Source organism: Manacus candei, unplaced genomic scaffold, assembly GCF_025592945.1.
Source record: "Manacus candei isolate 608988 ecotype Guabito, Panama unplaced genomic scaffold, ASM2559294v1 h1tg000047l, whole genome shotgun sequence".
In the NCBI taxonomy this organism is placed as follows: Eukaryota; Metazoa; Chordata; class Aves; order Passeriformes; family Pipridae; genus Manacus; species Manacus candei.
In genome coordinates, this window is record NW_026138095.1 from 12,954,732 (window position 1) to 12,980,226 (window position 25,495).

The 25,495-nt window shown below is 42.0% G+C and overlaps 1 long non-coding RNA gene and 1 pseudogene across 1 annotated transcript; both read right to left on the reverse strand.

The window, feature by feature from the left end:
• Positions 1-5,593, reverse strand: part of LOC127475776 (NADH-ubiquinone oxidoreductase chain 2-like) — a 76,748-nt pseudogene extending 71,155 nt beyond the window's left edge.
• Positions 1,537-23,923, reverse strand: LOC127475782 (uncharacterized). Its single transcript, XR_007906335.1, has 2 exons — positions 23,647-23,923; positions 1,537-3,562 (listed from the first exon to the last, which is right to left on the reverse strand). It is a non-coding gene; the product is annotated as an uncharacterized LOC127475782 (long non-coding RNA).
• Between the last annotated feature and the right edge of the window lie 1,572 nt (positions 23,924-25,495).

Below are 25,495 nucleotides of genomic sequence, written 5' to 3' on the forward strand. Positions count from 1 at the left end.
GACCATGAAATCCTGTGGCGACGAAAAAGGTTGATCCATAGACTCCGTCGGCAATTGAGAATGGAACTTCATAATATTCTATTGCTTGAAGTGCTGTAAAGTAGAATCCTAATAGGACGGTTATAAGTAGGGCTTGGGTAGCTTGGTTCCGATTGCCCTCTGTAATGCTGTGATGTGCTCATGTGACAGTGACTCCTGAGGCTAGGAGGATAGCAGTGTTTAGTAGGGGGACTTCTATTGGATTGAGAGGTTTGATTCCTATAGGAGGTCATTGTCCTCCGAGTTCTGGAGTGGGGACTAAGCTGGAGTGGAAGAATGCTCAGAAGAATCCTAGGAAGAAGAATGCTTCGGATGTAATAAATAAAATTATTCCGTAACGTAAGCCCTTTTGGACTGTAGGGGTATGGTGGCCTTGGAATGTGCTTTCTCGTACGATGTCACGTCATCATTGGAGTATCCCTAGGATTATAGAGAGTAGGCCTAGGAGTAAGAGTTGGATAGAGTGGTGGTGAAATCATATGGCTAACCCAGAGGTAGTGAGGAGGGCGGCTGCTGCTCCAAAAATGGGTCAAGGGCTTGGGTCTACTATGTGAAATGAGTGGGCTTGGTGTGTCATTAAGGGTTAAATGTTTTCTTGTAAGTAAAGGCTTAGAAGAAGTACAAAGACATACGCTTGGATTATTGCCACGGCCACTTCTAGAATTGTTAAGAGGAGTAGAATTGTTCTAGTTAGAAGGGACACGGTAGGTATAATGGGAAGGAGGACGGTAGTGGCTGTTGAAATGAGTTGGATGAGCAGGTGTCCTGCTGTGAGGTTGGCTGTGAGGCGAACTCCTAAGGCTAAAGGGCGAATGAGAAGGCTTGTTGTTTCAATTATGATGAGGGCAGGAATTAGAGGTGTTGGGGTGCCTTCTGGTAGGAGGTGTCCAAGGGAAGCTGAATGTTGGTTTTGTAGGCCTGTTAGCAGGGTGACAAGTCATAGAGGGAAGGCGAGGGCTAGGTTTATTGATAGTTGGGTGGTAGGTGTGAATGTGTAAGGTAGGAGGCCTAATAGGTTAATTGTTAGAAGTATAATTATGAGTGATGATAGGATTAGGGCTCATTTATGGCCTTTTTTGTTTAATGGGGTTATTAGTTGTTTTGTGATTAAATGGAGAAATCAGAGTTGAAGAGTTGAAAGACGATTTGTAACTCATCGATTGCCAGGAGAAGGAAGTAATAGGGTTGGGAATAAGAGCGAGATGAGGATAAGGGGGATTCCGAGGAGGGTTGGGCTTATGAATTGATCAAAGAAGCTTAGGTTCATGGTCAGTTTCAGGAGTGGGGTTTTATAGTGGGTAGTGTTTTGTTGGAGGGTGAGTTAGTTGGGGTAAATAGTAAGAGTTTAGGTTGAAGGATAAGAGAAAAAGTGAGTCATGAAGTAAGTATGATAAAAAGTCAAGGTGCGGGGTTTAGTTGGGGCGTGTCATTAAGGAGGGTGAATAATCCTCTTTCTCTAGCTTAAAAGGCTAGTGCGGGTTCATAGCTTCTTAATGATTAGGATGTTAGAAGTGAAGATCAGTTTTCGAAGGGTGTTAGAGGGGCTGATTCTACTACGATAGGTATGAAGCTGTGGTTGGCTCCACAGATTTCTGAGCACTGACCGTAGAAGATTCCAGGATGGGTTGTGATAAAGGAAGTTGGGTTCAGTCGTCCTGGAATTGCATTGGTTTTTACACCAAGGCTAGGAACAGCTCAGGAGTGGAGAACGTCATCAGCTGTAACAATAATTCGAATAGGGGATTCTATTGGAATGACGATGCGGTTATCAACTTCTAGGAGGCGGAAATGACCGAGTGGTAGATCCATAGTTGGTAGTATGTAAGAGTCAAAAGATAAATCTTTAAAGTCTGTATATTCGTAGGATCAGTATCATTGGTGGCCAATAGCTTTGAGGGTGAGGTCAGGCTCATCGATTTCGTCTATCATGTAGAGGATTTGAAGGGATGGGAGGGCTAGTATAATTAGGACAATGGCAGGTAAGATTGTTCAGACAAGTTCTACTTCTTGTGCGTCGACGGTGTTGGAGGATAGTTTTTCTATAAGTATAAGAGCTAGTAAATACAGGACTAGGCTACAAATGGCTAGTGCGACTATTAGGGCGTGGTCGTGAAATTCAATAAGTTCTTCTATAATAGGGGATGAAGCGTCTTGAAAACCAAATTGAGAGTGGTGGGCCATGGAGTTGGGATGGGATGTACTGGGTTTTCACCTGTGATTTAGTCTTGACAAGACTATGTAATGATTTTACTAACAACCCATAAGAAAGAAGCATGAGTGGTTTGATGCGGTTGGCTTGAAACCAGCTTATGAGGGTTCGATTCCTTCCTTTCTTGTACTTGGACAAAAGCTGGTTCTTCAAAGGTATGGTAGGGAGGAGGGCAGCCGTGAATTCATTCAATGTTTGTGGAGGTAAGTTCTGGTTGCACTACTTTCCGTTTGGATGCGAAGGCTTCTCAGATAATGAACATTAGTATAATTACAGCTACTATGGAGATGAGGGAGCCGATGGAGGATAGGGTGTTTCATAGGGTATAAGCATCTGGGTAGTCTGAGTATCGTCGTGGTATACCAGCTAGGCCTAGGAAATGTTGTGGGAAGAATGTTAGGTTGACCCCAAAGAATATTACTCCAAAGTGGGCTTTAGCTCATGTAGAGTGAAGGGTGTAGCCAGTGAACAGTGGGAATCAATGTGTGAAGCCAGCTAAAATGGCGAATACTGCCCCCATAGATAATACATAGTGGAAATGTGCAACTATGTAGTAGGTGTCGTGCAGGGCGATGTCTAGGGAGGAGTTGGCAAGAACGATGCCTGTTAGTCCACCAATGGTGAAGAGGAAAATAAAGCCTAGGGCTCATAGTATGGGCGGGTCTCATTTGATTGTTCCACCGTGTAGGGTTGCTAGTCAGCTGAAGACTTTAATGCCAGTGGGGATTGCAATAATTATGGTGGCGGATGTGAAGTAAGCTCGGGTATCTACGTCCATTCCAACTGTAAATATGTGGTGAGCTCATACGATAAAGCCCAAGAAACCAATGGATAATATGGCTCAGACTATGCCTATGTAGCCAAAGGGTTCTTTTTTACCGGCGTAGTAGGCTACAACATGGGAAATAATTCCGAATCCTGGTAGGATAAGGATGTAGACTTCTGGATGGCCAAAAAATCAGAATAAGTGTTGATATAAAATTGGGTCTCCGCCTCCTGCGGGGTCAAAGAATGTAGTGTTTAGGTTTCGATCTGTTAGAAGCATTGTAATGCCAGCAGCGAGGACTGGTAGGGAGAGGAGAAGTAGAACTGCAGTAATTAGGACGGATCAAACGAATAGAGGGGATTGGTATTGTGAGAGAGCAGGTGGTTTTATATTGATTGCTGTGGTGATAAAGTTGATTGCCCCAAGGATGGATGAGACACCTGCCAGGTGAAGGGAGAAGATGGCAAGGTCTACTGATGCACCGGCGTGGGCTAGATTTCCGGCTAGGGGAGGGTATACTGTTCATCCTGTTCCGGCCCAGGCTTCTACTGTAGAAGATGCTAGAAGAAGTAGGATGGATGGAGGAAGTAGTCAGAAGCTCATGTTATTTATTCGTGGAAATGCTATGTCGGGGGCACCAATTATTAATGGTACTAATCAGTTACCAAACCCTCCGATTATAATAGGCATTACTATAAAGAAAATTATAACGAAGGCATGTGCGGTGACGATTACGTTGTAAATTTGGTCATCGCCTAAAAGGGGGTCTGGCTGTCCTAGTTCTGCTCGAATGAGGAGACTAAGGGCTGTGCCGATTATACCAGCTCATGCGCCAAAAATAAGGTAAAGTGTGCCGATATCTTTGTGGTTAGTGGAAAATAGTCAACGGTTGATGAAAGTCATAGGTAAGATGGCTGAGTGTAGAAGCGTTAGGCTGTAGTCCTTTTTACAGAGGTTTGATTCCTCTTCTTATCGATTCTGTAGTGAAGTTCCTGTTGAGTTGCAAGCTCATTGATGTGCATTAAACATGCGCCGGGATCTAGTAGACAGAAGCCTGTTGGTTGGGGCATTTAGCTGTTAACTAAAATTTTATGGGATCAAATCCCATCTGTCTAGGGGGAGGTTCTAGCTTAATTAAAGCATCTGAGTTGCATTCAGGAGATGCAGGTTAGTATCCTGTGTACCTTAACAGAAACTAAGACGAATTAGCCCTTGTTTAAGGCTTTGAAGGCCTTCGGCTTAAATAACCTAAGTTTCTAAGGGATTGCGAGTACTATGGGAGATAGTGGTAGGAGTATAATTGATAAGGAGGTAAAGGTTGTGGTTAGGGTGTTAGTTGGTTTGTTAGTTTGTCATTGTTTTATGTAGTTAGTGAAGTTTGGGGGTAGTGTGATGGTTGCACAGTAGGCCAGTTGTAGTTAGAAGAAAAGTCCAAGTAAAGAGAGTAGGGTAATAGCTGTGGCTACTACTGTTAGTTCTTGTTTTGTGAGCTCTTGAATAATTAACCATTTGGGTAGGAATCCCGTTAGGGGAGGAAGACCTGCAAGGGAGAGGAGAGTGAGCATAAGGATTGTGGTTTGTGATGGAATTTTGGTTCATGTGGATATAACAGTGGATAGTTTTAGGGTATTGGTTGTGTTAAGGATGAAGAAGATGGCGGAAGTTGTTACAGTATATAGATAGAAGGTAATTAAAGTCAGATTGGGGTTATAGTTGAGAATAATAGTTATTCATCCTAGGTGTGCGATAGATGAGAAAGCTAAAATTTTGCGAGTTTGGGTTTGGTTAAGTCCTATTCAGCCACCTAGGGCTGCGGAAGCAATAGCTATTGAAGATAGGAGAGCTGGGTTGAGTGAGGGGGATGTTAGGTAGAATAGTGTGGTTGGTGGAAATTTTATGACTGTGGCTAGTAGGAGGCATGTTGTTATAGTTGAGACTTGAAGAACTTCTGGAAATCAGAAATGAAATGGGACTAAGCCTAGTTTAATTGAAATTGCAATAGTTAGTAGTATACATGATATGGGGTGGGTTAGTTGGGTGATGTCCCATTGGCCAGAGAATCATGCATTGGTCATGCTGGAGAATAAAAGTAGCGTAGATGCGGCTGCTTGAGTTAGAAAGTATTTAGTAGAGGCTTCAATGGCTCGTGGATGGTGGCTTTTAGAGATTAATGGAAGAATAGCTAAAGTGTTAATTTCTAAGCCGACTCATGCTATTATTCAGTAGTTACTCGAAATTGTGATTGAGGTTCCTAGGAGTAAGCTTATTGTGGAGATTAGTTTAGCTTGGGGATTCATTAGTAAGGGAAGGAGTTAAACCATCATTTTCGGGGTATGGGCCCGATAGCTTAATTAACTGACCTTACTAGAAAATAATATAGAGGGAGTATAGAGGATTTTGATTCCTTTAGTGTAGGTTCGATTCCTACTTTTCTAAAATTAGGAAATGAGAGGATTGGTATACCTCTATGTTTACTTTATCATAGTAACCCTTTTGGATTCAGGCACATTTCCTTGAGTGTCTTAGGTAGGGGGGTAGGCCTGCATAGGAGATAGGAAGGCTGGTATGCCATAGGCATATGTTAGGGGTAAGAAGTTTTTTCAAAGCAAATGTATGAGTTGATCATATCGGAATTGAGGGTAAGAGGCGCGGATTCATAAGAATCCTGCGGAAAGGAGGAGGGTTTTTGTAGCTAAAGTAGGGGGAATGAGTTCTTGAGGGAGATTAAGTGAGCTGGGATTTAGGAATAGAATGGTTGTGAGTGCATTTATTAGTATAATATTAGCATATTCGGCAAGAAAAAACAAGGCGAATGGCCCTGCAGCATATTCTACGTTGAACCCTGAGACTAGTTCAGATTCTCCTTCTGTCAGGTCAAATGGAGCGCGGTTTGTTTCGGCAAGAGTGGAGATATATCATATTATTGCTAAGGGCCAGGAGGAGAAAATGAGGTAGAGAGGTTCTTGAGTTGTAGCTAGGGTATTGAGGGTGTAGTTACCACTAAGGATAATTACGGATAGGAGAATAATGGCTAGGATAACTTCGTAAGAGATAGTTTGTGCGACTGCTCAGAGGGCGCCGATTAAGGCATATTTTGAGTTAGAGGCTCACCCTGATCCTAGAATTGAGTAGACTGCCAAGCTAGATAGAGCTAGAAGGAAGAGTATGCCAAGGTTTAGGTCAGTAAGGGGAAAGGGTAGGGGAAGTGGTGTTCAGATTGTAATTGCTAGGAGAAGGGTTAAGATAGGAGTAGATATAAAAAAGTAAGGGGATGAAGTTGATGGACGAATTGGTTCTTTAATGAATAGCTTTACTCCATCTGCTATAGGTTGTAAGAGGCCAAATGGTCCTACAATATTAGGCCCTTTTCGGGCTTGCATATAACTTAGAATCTTACGTTCAACTAGGGTAAGAAATGCTACGGCGATGAGGATGGAGAGAGCATAGGATATTGATATAATAAAGTAAGTGAGGGTTAAGTGAATTGTCATGTGGTTTGTGTTGGAGCTAGGGAGAGGATTTGAACCTCTGGGTAAAGGGCTTAAGCCTTCTGCATTTGCCAAGCTCTGCCACGCTAGCGGTCCTTTTCTAGGAGGGGGTTATGGTGGAGCTCTTAGTAATTTAGTTGGGTTCATTACTGGGTGCGAAGGCGTGCTTGTGGCATAGACCTTACTTCTTCGATCCTTTCATACTAGAAGGAGTTGTAACATAGATAGAAACCGACCTGGATTACTCCGGTCTGAACTCAGATCACGTAGGACTGCTAATCGTTGAACAAACGAACCCTTGGTAGCGGTTGCACCACTAGGATGTCCTGATCCAACATCGAGGTCGTAAACCTCCTTGTCGATGTGGGCTCTTGAAGGAGATTGCGCTGTTATCCCTGGGGTAGCTAGGTTCATTAATCAATTATATTGGGTCTGGTTACTATTAGCAGGTTGATGGGTAGTTCTTGGTTAAGATGGATTGTCTGATATTTGGAGGTTAAGTTTGTCTCCAAGGTCGCCCCAACCAAAAAATGCACACCAGCAAAATCCCGGGGGAGTAGGCCCTGTGGGTGAGTATCGTTTATGGGAGTGGTAGCAGATTTTAAAGTTCCACAGGGTCTTCTTGTCTTATGGGGTTATTCCTGCTTTTGCACGGGAAGATCAATTTCACTGATTATCTGTAGGAGACAGCTAAGACCTCGTTAAGCCATTCATAGAAGTGCCGATTTATGGGACAATTGATTGCGTTACCTTTGCACGGTTAGGATACCGCGGCCGTTGAACGAATTGTCACTGGGCAGGCTTCACCTTTAATACTTGGTTTGTTAAAGGCTATGTTTTTGGTAAACAGTCGGGCCTTGGATTTGCCTAGTTCCTTTTACAGGTTTTAATCGTCTTTGGGGGCGCTCCATAGGTGGGTTAACAGAGTTTTGGGTATAAGGTCTTGTTAAGGTTAAAAAATATCCTGTGGATTGTTAATAATGTTGTAATGTAAGCTTGCGCCATAGAGGGGATCCCTAGTTACTTATTTTAGCATAAATTCTCTTATTTAATATAAGTTGGCCTATTGGGGAAGAGGGAGTCATGAGGAAGTTTAGATTTTTTTAGGTGAGAAGCTTTGACGCATTCTTTAATGGTGGCTGCTTGAAGGCCCACAATTAAGCTGTAATTAAATTTATCCGCTAGGGGAGAGTGTATTCTTTTTTAAAGGAGCTGCACCTCCTTTAAATAGCCCTTAATTCGCTTCATGTGGGTTGAGTGTAGTCCTGGGAGGTGAATTAAGAGGGAACTAAGATTCATTTCATAGGCAACCAGCTATCACCCAGCTCGATTGGTTTTTCACCACTACTAACGAGTCTTCCCACTCTTTTGCAACAGAGACGGGTTTGCTCAGTAGATAGCTGCTCGTAAGTAGCTGGCTTGGGTTTCGGGGAAGCAAGCTTAAATTGGCGTTTTGCTTGGGTAGTTCTGGCTAAATCATGATGCAAAAGGTACAAGGGTTGGTCTTTGCTATTTATTGCTTGGTTTGTCATTACTCTTTCATTCTTCCCTTACGGTACATGATCTCTATTGCGTCTTGAGTTTACCTTTCTATCGCCTAGACTAGGTTGAGTGAGAGAATGTTTTGATTTAATGGGTAGTATTAACTTAGTTTCTATGTAATCTGGTAGAAGAGCTAGAGTTAGGCTTCAAGGCGATCTGATATGGAACAGATATCTTTCAGGTGTAAGCTGAATGCTTTAGTTATAGCTACGTCTTGGTAGACTAAGTGCACCTTCTGGTACACTTACCTTGTTACGACTTGCCTCATCTCTAGCTTAGGGGTTTATTATAAATAAAATTAATCCTAACTTGTGAGGAGGGTGACGGGCGGTATGTACGTGCTTCAGAGCCAGCTTAAAGGAGGCATTATTATCCTGCTTTACTGCTAAATCCGCCTTTTAGGAGTGATTTCACACTCCTTGTCGTGAGGTATTCTATGCTAGAAAATGTAGCCCATTTCTACCATCTCATGAGCTATACCTTGACCTGTCTTATTAGTGGGATGTTGCTGTTGTGCCCACTGTTAAACCCTCAGTTTAGGGGTGGGCTGACGACGGCGGTATATAGGCTGATTTGGCAAGGAATGGTTGGGTGTATCATGGGTTATCAGTTATAGAACAGGCTCCTCTAGGTGCGTTTGGAGCACCGCCAAGTCCTTAGAGTTTTAAGCGTTTGTGCTCGTAGTTCTCAGGCGGATGCTTAAGTGGTGAAAGCATCGGGATTTAGGGCCAGGCATAGTGGGGTATCTAATCCCAGTTTGTGTCCTGGCTTTCGTGGAGTTTTGTTGATCATGAAACTAAGATCATTTCTATGGGAGTATTGGATGCATCTTGTGCTTATAACAGCTTGGTTACATTTCAGTCTTAGTTGAAGTGATAATGAAAAACCACTCTTTACGCCGTATAAAGTTAATTTGGGTTTCTTGTGTGACTGCGGTGGCTGGCACAAGATTTACCAAGCCTGGTAAGTTGCTTTAACTAAGTCAAGTTTACACTTATTGCTTAATATTAATTACTGCTGAAAACCCGTGGGGGTGTGGCTAGGCAAGGCGTTTTGGGCTACAATTGGAGTGGTGTGCCTGATGCCTGCTCCTGCTGTCTTTTTAAGGTGCTGAGGGCATTTTCACTGGGATGCGGATACTTGCATGTATATATTTGGCAAGAACTAACTGTAAGGTTAGGACTAAGTCTTTTTTGTCCTTGGGTATGTGTAATAGCCGTCTTAACATCTTCAGTGTTATGCTTTATTGTAAGCTACAAGGACTAAGGCTGTTATAGGCATAGTGATTATTATTGGGGCTTGTTTTAGTTGTAGTAATAGTTGCTATTGATTTAGGATTTGTTTAGTGGTTGGAGAAGTAGTTCTAGTGGATAACAAAAATGTGTTGTTGAGAAGTTAGAAGAGTAGAAAGGGGCAGGATTGTAGTGTTGTGGGCGGGTTTGTTAAGGTTTTATGTTCTTGTAGTTGAAATTACAACGATGGTTTTTCAAGCCAAAGGTCTTGGATAGAGACCAAGCAGGAATTGTTATGACGTACTTTATACTATTTTTAAGTGTTAGTTTTATTTTGGGAGGACTAGCAGTTGCTTCCAATCCTTCTCCATACTATGCAGTAGTGGGGTTAGTGTTGGCGTCTATTGTAGGGTGTGGATGGTTAATGAGTTTGGGGGTGTCTTTTGTATCACTAGTGTTATTTCTGGTATATTTAGGTGGGATGTTAGTGGTTTTTGTGTATTCGGTTTCATTGGCAGCAGATCCATTTCCTGAGACCTGAGGGGACTGGCAGGTTGTTGGGTATGGTGCTGGGTTAGTTTTAGTGTTGGGGGGTTGGGGTGTTTATTATAGGGCTATCTGAGTTAGAGTGGTTGGGGATAAACACGGTGGATAGTGGGGGTGTTTTATCTATTCGGTTGGATTTTGAGGGAGCGGCTATGTTTTATTCTTGGGGGGTGGGACAATTTTTAATTGCGAGCTGGGGTCTGTTGCTGACGTTGTTTGTTGTGCTAGAACTTGTACGAGGGTTGTCTGGTGGGGCAATTCGGGCGGTTTAAGGAGGTGTGGTTCAGAGAATAGTTTAATGAAAATGCCAGCTTTGGGAGTTGGTGATAAAGGTTTGATTCCTTTTTTTCTGGAGGGTTGGAAAAAAGTTTGGGACCAACTGTTAAAGGTGTATGTGGGTGGAATATTAGTTAGAGTAGTGGGGGCGATTAATTGGGGAGGTAAGAGGGTGAAAGGAAATGATGGGGTAGATAAAAGTGTAAACAAACAAATGAACAAATGAATGATGAAAGGAAATGATGGGGTAGATTAAAGTGTAAACAAAGAAATGAACAAATGAATGATGAAAGGAAATGATGGGGTAGATTAAAGTGTAAACAAACAAATGAAGAAATGAATGATGAAAGGAAATGATGGGGTAGATTAAAGTGTAAACAAACAAATTAAGAAATGAATGATGAAAGGAAATGATGGGGTAGATTAAAGTGTAAACAAACAAATGAACAAATGAATGATGAAAGGAAATGATGGGGTAAAGTGTAAACAAACAAATGAAGAAATGAATGATGAAAGGAAATGATGGGGTAGATTAAAGTGTAAACAAACAAATGAAGAAATGAATGATGAAAGGAAATGATGGGGTAGATTAAAGTGTAAACAAACAAATGAACAAATGAATGATGAAAGGAAACAATGGGGTAGATTAAAGTGTGTTAAAAAAATTTAACAAATTGATGATGCAAATGTCTTAATTGGAAAATTCGGGGAATGGAAAGTTTGTAAAATTTGAAATTTTTGTTAAAAAATTTAAAAACAAAAATTAATGATGAATAGAGGGAAAGTCCCTAGATCATTGCAAAAAACTGACAAAATTTTTTTAATTTTTTGTGACATTGATGATAAAAAATATGTCTGGCGTACATTAATTAAATTGCAACTTGATGAGAGACGTAATGGAAAAACCAAGCCAACAGCACGTGACAGTGCATCAGTGCAACAGTATGAGACCGAATAACACTTGAAACCATATCATTAATTTTCACGTGAAAGTGAGAAAACCGCTCGCCGACCATAAGGGGTACATGTCAACCATATATGGGAGCCCCCTGGCGGAGTACTCTGAAGGGCTTATTGAGATCTACCCCCAAAAAAAACCCCAAAAGTTTAGAAGAGAGAAAATGCCGCGATCACGAGGTCCAGGTTGACCGAGCATCCCCAACCATTAGTAACGGAGCGCAAGTTTAGGAAAATTAAGCAAGTTATGGCCCTGACCGAGGAACCAGAGGCGACAAAGAGCAAGTTATGAGAGTGGGTTATTGGTGGAAAGGGAAAGAATACACCTGAAGGTGGACATGATAAACATTACTAACGCCGGGTTGCTGGTTTCTCGTGAGGAGTACGACTAATAAATAACCCAGCACTTCTTGGTTGGTACATAGAGCAAGGTTAAGTGGTGAGTGGTCCATGGACCATGGATTTTAGGTTCTGTGACGTTCCTCGTATTGAGAAGGATTTTATGCGAAAATTAGCAGCCTTAGGTTTTAGTTCGTTTGGCGGGATTATTCCTAGACCATGACATGTTATGTCCTTGTGTGGGAATGTGCCTAGATCTGTGAATGACAAGTTTTGGATTGGATGGGAGATAGTATGGAAATTTGGATGGTTTTTGCAATAATAGTATGTCAGATTTTCCTACATGCATGTTATGTCTAATGTGGTGGAGGATGCTATGCAAAGTAATACATACCGTAGGGTATGGGGGAAGGGGGGGGCCCCTCCCCTTGATGTACGTGTTGATTGGAAAGTTGGGGGGTGCTTGGATATTTTTTGGAAAACTCTAAGAAGGGGGCGGCCTTCAGTCTTTGGTTTACAAGACCAACGTTTTTTATAAACTATTAGAGTGGTTAGAGGTTGAGTATCTTATTTTCTAGGAGACTAGTAATGGGGAATAAGATGAGAATGATTGTGAAGTAGGTAGTTGAGGCGAGTTGTCCGATGATAATAAATGGATGTTCGACTGGTTGGCTACCGATTCATGTAAGGATTAAAAGATTTGTTACTAGGATTCAGAATAGAAGTTGGGAGAGAGGTCGGAAGGTTATAGTTCGTTGCTTTGATATGTGGAGGAATGGGGCTAGAAATAGAATTAAGACGGAGGCGGCTAGGGCTAGGACTCCTCCTAATTTGTTGGGGATTGATCGTAGGATGGCATATGCAAATAGGAAGTACCACTCAGGTTTAATGTGGGGAGGTGTTACTAATGGGTTTGCAGGTGTAAAATTTTCTGGATCTCCTAAGAGGTTGGGTGAGAATATGGCAAGTGTTATTAGAGGAATGAGGAGGAACAAAAGGCCTAGAATATCTTTTATTGAGAAATAGGGGTGGAATGGGATTTTGTCGCAGTCTGAATAAATACCTAGGGGGTTGTTTGAGCCTGTTTCGTGTAAGAAAGTTAAGTGGATGAGGGTGAGACCTGCAATTAAGAATGGGAGGAGGAAGTGGAGGGCAAAGAACCAGGTAAGTGTAGGGTTGTCAACTGAGAATCCTCCTCAAACTCATTCTACAAGTGTTTGGCCAATGTAAGGAATTGCTGAGAATAGGTTAGTAATTACCGTAGCGCCTCAGAATGATATTTGGCCTCATGGGAGGACATATCCTACGAAGGCAGTTGCTATTAGAGTTAAGAGGAGAATAACTACTGTGTTTCAGGTTTCTTTATATAGGTAGCAACCATAGTAGAATCCTCATCCAATGTGTAGGTAAATGCATATGAAGAAGAAGGAGGCGCCGTTTGCATGGAGGTTTCGGATTAGTCAGTCGAATTGAAGATTTCGGCATGTATGGGCGACGGACGTGAATGCCAGGGTGATATCCGCTGTATAATGTATTGCTAGCAGGAGGCCAGTGGTGATTTGGATTGTTAGACAGAAGCCAAGAAGAGATCCAAAGTTTCATCAGGCGGAAATGTTTGGTGGTGTTGGGAGGTCAATTAAAGAATTGTTGATTATTTTTAGAAGGGGGTGATGTTTTCGTAAGTTAGGGGCCATTAATTCTTAGTTCTGTGTAAATAAGATTATAATTAAGATAGATAGAGCGAAGGATCCTAGATAGGTTTTGATTAGTCCGGAGTGTAGAGTAGTTGAGATTTTGGATACTTTGAGTTGAAGGGTCGCTAGTCCTTCTGGGCCTATTTTTTTATATCAGGATAGGTCGATTAAATGGGATGCAATGTTCTGGCCGTTGTTTAGGAGTTTAGTAGAGCTGAGGCGGTGTATAAGGGGGTTAAAATATCCTAGAGTGCTGGAGAAGTTTATAGTGATATTTTGTTTGGGGGCAGAGAAGGTATGTGTGAGTTTTGATAGTTCTAATGCCAGAATGATGCCTAATGTTGTAATAATGATAGCAGTGGTTTTTGTGACCAGTGGTATGGTTATAGGAGGGGTTTTTGTAGGGGAGATATAAGAGGTAATTAATAGACCAGCTATAATACTTCTGAGAGCGAGACGAGTAATTGGGTTTGCTGGGTTGTTTTCATTGATGGGAGTAATGGAGGGAATTCGGGTGTAGTCAGTTTGTACTAGTAGGGCTATACGTAGGCTGTAAGTTGCAGTAAAAGCTGTAGCTACGAGGGTTAGGAGGAGTGCTCAGGTGTTTAGATAGGAGGTGTTAAGACTTTCAATAATGAGATCTTTTGAGTAAAACCCTGCTAAAAATGGTGTTCCTATGAGAGCTAAATTTCCGATTGTCAGGCATGAGGTAGTTGTAGGGAGTAGTTTCTGTAATCCTCCTATTTTTCGAATGTCTTGTTCACCGTTAAGGCTGTGAATGATAGACCCAGAGCAAAGGAAGAGTATGGCTTTAAAGAATGCATGCGTAGAGATGTGTAGGAAGGCTAGTTGAGGTAGATTTAGGCCAATAGTGACTATTATTAGTCCTAGTTGGCTGGATGTAGAGAAAGCAATAATTTTTTTGATGTCGTTTTGGGTAAGAGCGCATGTAGCGGCAAATAGGGTGGATAGGGCACCTATACAAAGGCCCATAGTTAGGGCAATTTGGTTGTTACATAATATGTGGTGAGTGCGAATAAGTAGAAAGATTCCGGCAACTACTATTGTGCTGGAATGGACTAGGGCAGATACAGGGGTTGGTCCTTTTATAGCTGCTGGGAGTCATGGATGCAGGCCAAATTGGGCGGATTTACCTGTGGCAGCTAGGATGAGCCCTAAGAGAGGGAGAAGGGATATTTGGTTTGGGGAGGATTGCTGTTGAATTTCTCAAGTGTTTATTGAGGATGCTAGTCATGCTATGCAGAGGATTAGTCCAATATCCCCAATACGGTTGTAAAGTACGGCTTGAAGTGCAGCGGTGTTGGCTTCTGCTCGACCGTGTCACCATCCAATCAGGAGGAAGGATAGAATTCCGACTCCCTCTCAGCCGATAAATAAGAGGAATATGTTATTAGCGATGATTAAGATGAGTATTGCAATGAGAAAGATTAGAAGGTAAAGAGAGAATTTTGTGGTGTGGGGTTCTGAGGCTATATATCATGTTGTAAATTGAAGAATAGATCATGTTACGAATAGTGCAATAGGAAAAAACGTTAAGGAGTATTGGTCTATTTTAAGGCTAAAAGGGATTTTGAAGTTCGCAATAAATTTTCATTCTCAATAGAAAGTGGTATTTTCCATATTTAAGTAGATGGAGAGGATTATGGGAATTAAACTAACTATGAAGGAAGTTTTAACAGTGTGTATGATGGTTGTTGGAGAGTTTAGGTAGTTTTTGGATAGGAGGGGGAGTAGGATGGGTATAGAGAGGGTAGCCAGGGTCAAGAATATAGAGGTGTTGAGGATTAATGGGAAGTCCATTACTTTTACTTGGACTTGCACCAAGATGAATGGCTCCTAAGACCAGTGGATTGCTATTATCCTTTAAAAGTAGGGGGGCTGAGGTCTTAGGCTCAGATGCAAGAGTTAGCAGTTCTTGTTGGTTAAACCTCCCCTCGGCAGGCAAGAAGAGTTTAACTTCTATTTTTAGGATCACAGTCTAATGTTTGGTTTAAAACTATGCTTGCATGTGGGAATTCCTGAGATTAGCTCTGGTTTTAGGATGAGGAGGAGGGAGGGTAGGATATGAAGTGTTATAAGGAGATGTTCTCGTGTATTTGAATTTTGGGTGGTTGTAATATAGGTTGGAGTTGGACCTCGTTGGGTTATAAGGAGTATGTAGAGGGTATAGGCTGCAGTTATTCTTCCCACAACATTTCCTAGGCCTAGCTGGTATACCACGACGATACTCAAGACTACCCAGATGCTTATACCCTATGAAACACCCTATCCTCCATCGGCTTCCTCATCTCCATAGTAGCTGTAATTATAGTAATGTTCATTATCTGAGAAGCCTTCGCATCCAAACGGAAAGTAGTGCAACCAGAACTTACCTCCACAAACATTGAATGAATTCACGGCTGCCCTCCTCCCTACCATACCTTTGAAGAACCAGCTTTTGTCCAAGTACAAGAAAGGAAGGAATCGAACCCTCATAAGCTGGTTTCAAGCCAACCGCATCAAACCACTCATGCTTCTTTCTTATGGGTTGTTAGTAAAATCATTACATAGTCTTGTCAAGACTAAATCACAGGTGAAAACCCAGTACATCCCATCCCAACTCCATGGTCCACCACTCTCAATTTGGTTTTCAAGACGCTTCATCCCCTATTATAGAAGAACTTATTGAATTTCACGACCACGCCCTAATAGTCGCACTAGCCATTTGTAGCCTAGTCCTGTATTTACTAGCTCTTATACTTATAGAAAAACTATCCTCCAACACCGTCGACGCACAAGAAGTAGAACTTGTCTGAACAATCTTACCTGCCATTGTCCTAATTATACTAGCCCTCCCATCCCTTCAAATCCTCTACATGATAGACGAAATCGATGAGCCTGACCTCACCCTCAAAGCTATTGGCCACCAATGATACTGATCCTACGAATATACAGACTTTAAAGATTTATCTTTTGACTCTTACATACTACCAACTATGGATCTACCACTCGGTCGTTTCCGCCTCCTAGAAGTTGATAACCGCATCGTCATTCCAATAGAATTCCCGATTCGAATTATTGTTACAGCTGATGACGTTCTCCACTCCTGAGCTGTTCCTAGCCTTGGTGAAAAAACCGATGCAATTCCAGGACGACTGAACCAAACTTCCTTTATCACAACCCATCCTGGAATCTTCTACGGTCAGTGCTCAGAAATCTGTGGAGCCAACCACAGCTTCATACCTATCGTAGTAGAATCAGCCCCTCTAACACACTTCGAAAACTGGTCTTCACTTCTAACATCCTAATCATTAAGAAGCTATGAACCAGCACTAACCTTTTAAACTAGAGAAAGAGGATTATTCACCCTCCTTAATGACATGCCCCAACTAAACCCCGCACCTTGACTTTTTATCATACTAACTTCATGATTCACTTTTTCTCTTATCCTTCAACCTAAACTCTTACTATTTACCCCAACTAACTCACCCTCCAACAAAACACTACCCACTATAAAACCCCACTCCTGAAACTGACCATGAACCTAAGCTTCTTTGATCAATTCATAAGCCCAACCCTCCTCGGAATCCCCCTTATCCTCATCTCGCTCTTATTCCCAACCCTATTACTTCCTTCTCCTGGCAATCGATGAGTTACAAATCGTCTTTCAACTCTTCAACTCTGATTTCTCCATTTAATCACAAAACAACTAATAACCCCATTAAACAAAAAAGGCCATAAATGAGCCCTAATCCTATCATCACTCATAATTATACTTCTAACAATTAACCTATTAGGCCTCCTACCTTACACATTCACACCTACCACCCAACTATCAATAAACCTAACCCTCGCCTTCCCTCTATGACTTGCCACCCTGCTAACAGGCCTACGAAACCAACATTCAGCTTCCCTTGGACACCTCCTACCAGAAGGCACCCCAACACCTCTAATTCCTGCCCTCATCATAATTGAAACAACAAGCCTTCTCATTCGCCCTTTAGCCTTAGGAGTTCGCCTCACAGCCAACCTCACAGCAGGACACCTGCTCATCCAACTCATTTCAACAGCCACTACCGTCCTCCTTCCCATTATACCTACCGTGTCCCTTCTAACTAGAACAATTCTACTCCTCTTAACAATTCTAGAAGTGGCCGTGGCAATAATCCAAGCGTATGTCTTTGTACTTCTTCTAAGCCTTTACTTACAAGAAAACATTTAACCCTTAATGACACACCAAGCCCACTCATTTCACATAGTAGACCCAAGCCCTTGACCCATTTTTGGAGCAGCAGCCGCCCTCCTCACTACCTCTGGGTTAGCCATATGATTTCACCACCACTCTATCCAACTCTTACTCCTAGGCCTACTCTCTATAATCCTAGGGATACTCCAATGATGACGTGACATCGTACGAGAAAGCACATTCCAAGGCCACCATACCCCTACAGTCCAAAAGGGCTTACGTTACGGAATAATTTTATTTATTACATCCGAAGCATTCTTCTTCCTAGGATTCTTCTGAGCATTCTTCCACTCCAGCTTAGTCCCCACTCCAGAACTCGGAGGACAATGACCTCCTATAGGAATCAAACCTCTCAATCCAATAGAAGTCCCCCTACTAAACACTGCTATCCTCCTAGCCTCAGGAGTCACTGTCACATGAGCACATCACAGCATTACAGAGGGCAATCGGAACCAAGCTACCCAAGCCCTACTTATAACCGTCCTATTAGGATTCTACTTTACAGCACTTCAAGCAATAGAATATTATGAAGTTCCATTCTCAATTGCCGACGGAGTCTATGGATCAACCTTTTTCGTCGCCACAGGATTTCATGGTCTCCACGTAATCATTGGATCCTCCTTCCTCTTGATTTGCCTCCTCCACCTCGTAAAATTCCACTTCACATCCAACCACCACTTTGGCTTTGAAGCAGCGACCTGATACTGACATTTTGTTGACATTATCTGACTGTTCCTCTACATAACAATCTATTGATGAGGATCTTGCCCTTCTAGTATATTAATTACAATTGACTTCCAATCTCTAAAATCTGGATCAAAACCAGAGAAAGGCAATTAACATCATCCTCTTTATATTCACAATTTCTCTATCACTATGTATTATCTTAACTTCACTAAACCTTTGATTAGCTCAAATAAATCCAGATTCAGAAAAATTATCCCCATACGAATGTGGCTTTGACCCACTGGGCTCTGCCCGCCTCCCATTTTCAATCCGATTCTTCCTTGTCGCAATCTTATTCCTCTTGTTCGACCTAGAAATTGCCCTCCTACTGCCCCTCCCATGGGCTACTCAACTCCTCTCCCCCCTCACTACCTTAACATGAACCTCCACAGTCATTCTCCTCCTCGCACTAGGGCTAATTTATGAATGAATTCAAGGGGGCTTAGAATGAGCAGAATAACTTCAGAAAGTTAGTCTAGCAAAGACAGTTGATTTCGGCTCAACAAACCACAGTCCTACCCCGTGACTTTCTCAATGACCTTTCTGCATTTAAGCTTCTACTCTGCCTTCACCCTAAGTAGTCTAGGACTAGCCTTTCACCGAATACACCTAATTTCTGCCCTGCTATGCTTAGAAAGTATAATACTATCAATATACATTGCCCTCTCCATATGACCTATTCAAACCCAAACAACATCCCCCACCTTAATGCCCATTCTTATGTTAGCATTCTCAGCCTGTGAAGCAGGCGCCGGTCTAGCAGTCCTAGTAGCTTCCACCCGAACTCACGGATCGGATCATTTACACAATCTAAACCTTCTACAATGTTAAAAATTATTCTCCCTACAATCATATTACTCCCCATAACCCTCCTATCTCCTCCAAAATTCCTATGACTCAATGTCACCTCGCACAACCTCTTAACTGCAACCGCTAGCTTACAATGACTTGCTTCAACCTATTACCCTAGCAAAAACCTATCACCATGACTTGGAACTGATCAAATTTCATCCCCCTTATTAGTTCTATCTTGTTGACTTCTACCTCTTATAATCCTGGCAAGCCAAAATCACCTTCAACAAGAACCTCCCACACGAAAATATATTTTTACCATAACCATAATCCTCACCCAACCATTCATTATCTTGGCCTTCTCAGCCTTAGAACTGATATTATTTTATATCGCATTCGAAGCTACCCTAATCCCTACCCTAATTCTAATCACACGATGGGGTAGCCAACCAGAACGTTAAGTGTTGGTTTAAGTTTAACCTCTTATTTTATACACTAATTAGTTCTCTTCCCCTATTAGTAGTGATCCTCTATCTTCACACTCAAACAGGAACTATACACATCACTATAATAAAACTTTCACACTCATCTCTTACAAACTCCTGAACAGGCCTCATATCAAGTCTAGCCCTATTGCTCGCTTTCATAGTGAAAGCTCCCCTTTACGGACTACACCTGTGACTCCCAAAAGCCCACGTAGAGGCACCAATCGCAGGATCCATACTCCTAGCTGCGCTCCTCCTCAAACTTGGGGGATACGGCATTATGCGTACCTCAATAATTACAAACTCCTTATTAGACTACCTCTACTACCCATTTTTAACCCTAGCCTTATGAGGGGCACTAATGACAAGCTCCATCTGCCTACGCCAAATCGACCTTAAGTCATTAATCGCCTACTCCTCAGTAAGCCACATAGGTCTAGTCATTGCCGCAACAATAATCCAAACCCACTGATCCTTTTCAGGGGCCATAATCCTAATGATTTCACATGGACTCACCTCTTCCATACTATTTTGCCTAGCTAATACAAACTAGGAACGCATACATAGTCGTACTCTCCTTCTAACACGAGGCCTACAACCCCTTTTACCTCTAACTGGAATCTGATGGCTCCTAGCCAACCTAACAAACATAGTCCTTCCTCCTACCACTAACCTGATAGCTGAATTAACTATCATAATTGCACTCTTCAACTGATCCACCTTCACCATTATCCTAATCGGAGCCGCAACTCTACTAACTGCAGCCTATACCCTCTACATACTCCTTATAACCCAACGAGGTCCAACTCCAACCTATATTACAACCACCCAAAATTCAAATACACGAGAACATCTCCTTATAACACTTCATATCCTACCCTCCCTCCTCCTCATCCTAAAACCAGAGCTAATCTCAGGAATTCCCACATGCAAGCATAGTTTTAAACCAAACATTAGACTGTGATCCTAAAAATAGAAGTTAAACTCTTCTTGCCTGCCGAGGGGAGGTTTAACCAACAAGAACTGCTAACTCTTGCATCTGAGCCTAAGACCTCAGCCCCCCTACTTTTAAAGGATAATAGCAATCCACTGGTCTTAGGAGCCATTCATCTTGGTGCAAGTCCAAGTAAAAGTAATGGACTTCCCATTAATCCTCAACACCTCTATATTCTTGACCCTGGCTACCCTCTCTATACCCATCCTACTCCCCCTCCTATCCAAAAACTACCTAAACTCTCCAACAACCATCATACACACTGTTCAAACTTCCTTCATAGTTAGTTTAATTCCCATAATCCTCTCCATCTACTTAAATATGGAAAATACCACTTTCTATTGAGAATGAAAATTTATTGCGAACTTCAAAATCCCTTTTAGCCTTAAAATAGACCAATACTCCTTAACGTTTTTTCCTATTGCACTATTCGTAACATGATCTATTCTTCAATTTACAACATGATATATAGCCTCAGAACCCCACACCACAAAATTCTCTCTTTACCTTCTAATCTTTCTCATTGCAATACTCATCTTAATCATCGCTAATAACATATTCCTCTTATTTATCGGCTGAGAGGGAGTCGGAATTCTATCCTTCCTCCTGATTGGATGGTGACACGGTCGAGCAGAAGCCAACACCGCTGCACTTCAAGCCGTACTTTACAACCGTATTGGGGATATTGGACTAATCCTCTGCATAGCATGACTAGCATCCTCAATAAACACTTGAGAAATTCAACAGCAATCCTCCCCAAACCAAATATCCCTTCTCCCTCTCTTAGGGCTCATCCTAGCTGCCACAGGTAAATCCGCCCAATTTGGCCTGCATCCATGACTCCCAGCAGCTATAGAAGGGCCAACCCCTGTATCTGCCCTACTCCATTCCAGCACAATAGTAGTTGCCGGAATCTTTCTACTTATTCGCACTCACCACATATTATGTAACAACCAAATTGCCCTAACTATGGGCCTTTGTATAGGTGCCCTATCCACCCTATTTGCCGCTACATGCGCTCTTACCCAAAACGACATGATGAAACTTTGGATCTCTTCTTGGCATCTGTCTAACAATCCAAATCACCACTGGCCTCCTACTAGCAATACATTATACAGCGGATATCACTCTGGCATTCACGTCCGTCACCCATACATGCCGAAATCTTCAATTCGGCTGACTAATCCGAAACCTCCATGCAAACGGCGCCTCCTTCTTCTTCATATGCATTTACCTACACATTGGATGAGGATTCTACTATGGTTGCTACCTATATAAAGAAACCTGAAACACAGGAGTTATTCTCCTCTTAACTCTAATAGCAACTGCCTTCGTAGGATATGTCCTCCCATGAGGCCAAATATCATTCTGAGGCGCTACAGTAATTACTAACCTATTCTCAGCAATTCCTTACATTGGCCAAACACTTGTAGAATGAGTTTGAGGAGGATTCTCAGTTGACAACCCTACACTTACCCGGTTCTTTGCCCTCCACTTCCTCCTCCCATTCTTAATTGCAGCTCTCACCCTCATCCACTTAACTTTCTTACACGAAACAGGCTCAAACAACCCCCTAGGTATTTATTCAGACTGCGACAAAATCCCATTCCACCCCTATTTCTCAATAAAAGATATTCTAGGCCTTTTGTTCCTCCTCATTCCTCTAATAACACTTGCCATATTCTCACCCAACCTCTTAGGAGATCCAGAAAATTTTACACCTGCAAACCCATTAGTAACACCTCCCCACATTAAACCTGAGTGGTACTTCCTATTTGCATATGCCATCCTACGATCAATCCCCAACAAATTAGGAGGAGTCCTAGCCCTAGCCGCCTCCGTCTTAATTCTATTTCTAGCCCCATTCCTCCACATGTCAAAGCAACGAACTATAACCTTCCGACCTCTCTCCCAACTTCTATTCTGAATCCTAGTAACAAATCTTTTAATCCTTACATGAATCGGTAGCCAACCAGTCGAACATCCATTTATTATCATCGGACAACTCGCCTCAACTACCTACTTCACAATCATTCTCATCTTATTCCCCATTACTAGTCTCCTAGAAAATAAGATACTCAACCTCTAACCACTCTAATAGTTTATAAAAAAACGTTGGTCTTGTAAACCAAAGACTGAAGGCCGCCCCTTCTTAGAGTTTTCCAAAACATATCCAAGCACCCCCCAACTTTCCAATCAACACGTACATCAAGGGGAGGGGCCCCCCCTCCCCCCATACCGTTTCCATTCCCCTAATTTTCCAATTAAGACATTTGCATCATCAATTTGTTAAATTTTTTTAACACACTTTAATCTACCCCATCATTTCCTTTCATCATTCATTTCTTCATTTGTTTGTTTACACTTTAATCTACCCCATCATTTCCTATCATCATTCATTTGTTCATTTCTTTGTTTACACTTTAATCTACCCCATCATTTCCTTTCATCATTCATTTCTTCATTTCTTTGTTTACACTTTAATCTACCCCATCATTTCCTTTCATCATTCATTTCTTCATTTCTTTGTTTACACTTTAATCTACCCCATCATTTCCTTTCATCATTCATTTGTTCATTTGTTTGTTTACACTTTAATCTACCCCATCATTTCCTTTCATCATTCATTTCTTCATTTGTTTGTTTACACTTTAATCTACCCCATCATTTCCTTTCATCATTCATTTGTTCATTTGTTTGTTTACACTTTTATCTACCCCATCATTTCCTTTCACCCTCTTACCTCCCCAATTAATCGCCCCCACTACTCTAACTAATATTCCACCCACATACACCTTTAACAGTTGGTCCCAAACTTTTTTCCAACCCTCCAGAAAAAAAGGAATCAAACCTTTATCACCAACTCCCAAAGCTGGCATTTTCATTAAACTATTCTCTGAACCACACCTCCTTAAACCGCCCGAATTGCCCCACCAGACAACCCTCGTACAAGTTCTAGCACAACAAACATCGTCAGCAACAGACCCCAGCCCGCAATTAAAAATTGTCCCACCCCCCAAGAATAAAACATAGCCGCTCCCTCAAAATCCAACCAAATAGATAAAACACCCCCACTATCCACCGTGTTTATCCCCAACCACTCTAACTCAGATAGCCCTATAATAAACACCCCACCCCCCAACACTAAAACTAACCCAGCACCATACCCAACAACCTGCCAGTCCCCTCAGGTCTCAGGAAATGGATCTGCTGCCAATGAAACCGAATACACAAAAACCACTAACATCCCACCTAAATATACCAGAAATAACACTAGTGATACAAAAGACACCCCCAAACTCATTAACCATCCACACCCTACAATAGACGCCAACACTAACCCCACTACTGCATAGTATGGAGAAGGATTGGAAGCAACTGCTAGTCCTCCCAAAATAAAACTAACACTTAAAAATAGTATAAAGTACGTCATAACAATTCCTGCTTGGCCTCTATCCAAGACCTTTGGCCTAAAAAACCATCGTTGTAATTTCAACTACAAGAACATAAAACCTTAACAAACCCGCCCACAACACTACAATCCTGCCCCTTTCTACTCTTCTAACTTCTCAACAACACATTTTTGTTATCCACTAGAACTACTTCTCCAACCACTAAACAAATCCTAAATCAATAGCAACTATTACTACAACTAAAACAAACCCCAATAATAATCACTATGCCTATAACAGCCTTAGTCCTTGTAGCTTACAATAAAGCATAACACTGAAGATGTTAAGACGGCTATTACACATACCCAAGGACAAAAAAGACTTAGTCCTAACCTTACAGTTAGTTCTTGCCAAATATATACATGCAAGTATCCGCATCCCAGTGAAAATGCCCTCAGCACCTTAAAAAGACAGCAGGAGCAGGCATCAGGCACACCACTCCAATTGTAGCCCAAAACGCCTTGCCTAGCCACACCCCCACGGGTTTTCAGCAGTAATTAATATTAAGCAATAAGTGTAAACTTGACTTAGTTAAAGCAACTTACCAGGCTTGGTAAATCTTGTGCCAGCCACCGCGGTCACACAAGAAACCCAAATTAACTTTATACGGCGTAAAGAGTGGTTTTTCATTATCACTTCAACTAAGACTGAAATGTAACCAAACTGTTATAAGCACAAGATGCATCCAATACTCCCATAGAAATGATCTTAGTTTCATGATCAACAAAACTCCACGAAAGCCAGGACACAAACTGGGATTAGATACCCCACTATGCCTGGCCCTAAATCCCGATGCTTTCACCACTTAAGCATCCGCCTGAGAACTACGAGCACAAACGCTTAAAACTCTAAGGACTTGGCGGTGCTCCAAACCCACCTAGAGGAGCCTGTTCTATAACCGATAACCCACGATACACCCAACCATCCCTTGCCAAATCAGCCTATATACCGCCGTCGTCAGCCCACCCCTAAACTGAGGGTTTAACAGTGGGCACAACAGCAACATCCCACTAATAAGACAGGTCAAGGTATAGCTCATGAGATGGTAGAAATGGGCTACATTTTCTAGCATAGAATACCTCACGACAAGGAGTGTGAAATCACTCCTAAAAGGCGGATTTAGCAGTAAAGCAGGATAATAATGCCTCCTTTAAGCTGGTTCTGAAGCACGTACATACCGCCCGTCACCCTCCTCACAAGCTAGGATTAATTTTATTTATAATAAACCCCTAAGCTAGAGATGAGGCAAGTCGTAACAAGGTAAGTGTACCGGAAGGTGCACTTAGTCTACCAAGACGTAGCTATAACTAAAGCATTCAGCTTACACCTGAAAGATATCTGTTCCATATCAGATCGCCTTGAAGCCTAACTCTAGCTCTTCTACCAGATTACATAGAAACTAAGTTAATACTACCCATTAAATCAAAACATTCTCTCACTCAACCTAGTATAGGTGATAGAAAGGTAAACTCAAGACGCAATAGAGATCATGTACCGTAAGGGAAGAATGAAAGAGTAATGACAAACCAAGCAATAAATAGCAAAGACCAACCCTTGTACCTTTTGCATCATGATTTAGCCAGAACTACCCAAGCAAAACGCCAATTTAAGCTTGCTTCCCCGAAACCCAAGCCAGCTACTTACGAGCAGCTATCTACTGAGCAAACCCGTCTCTGTTGCAAAAGAGTGGGAAGACTCGTTAGTAGTGGTGA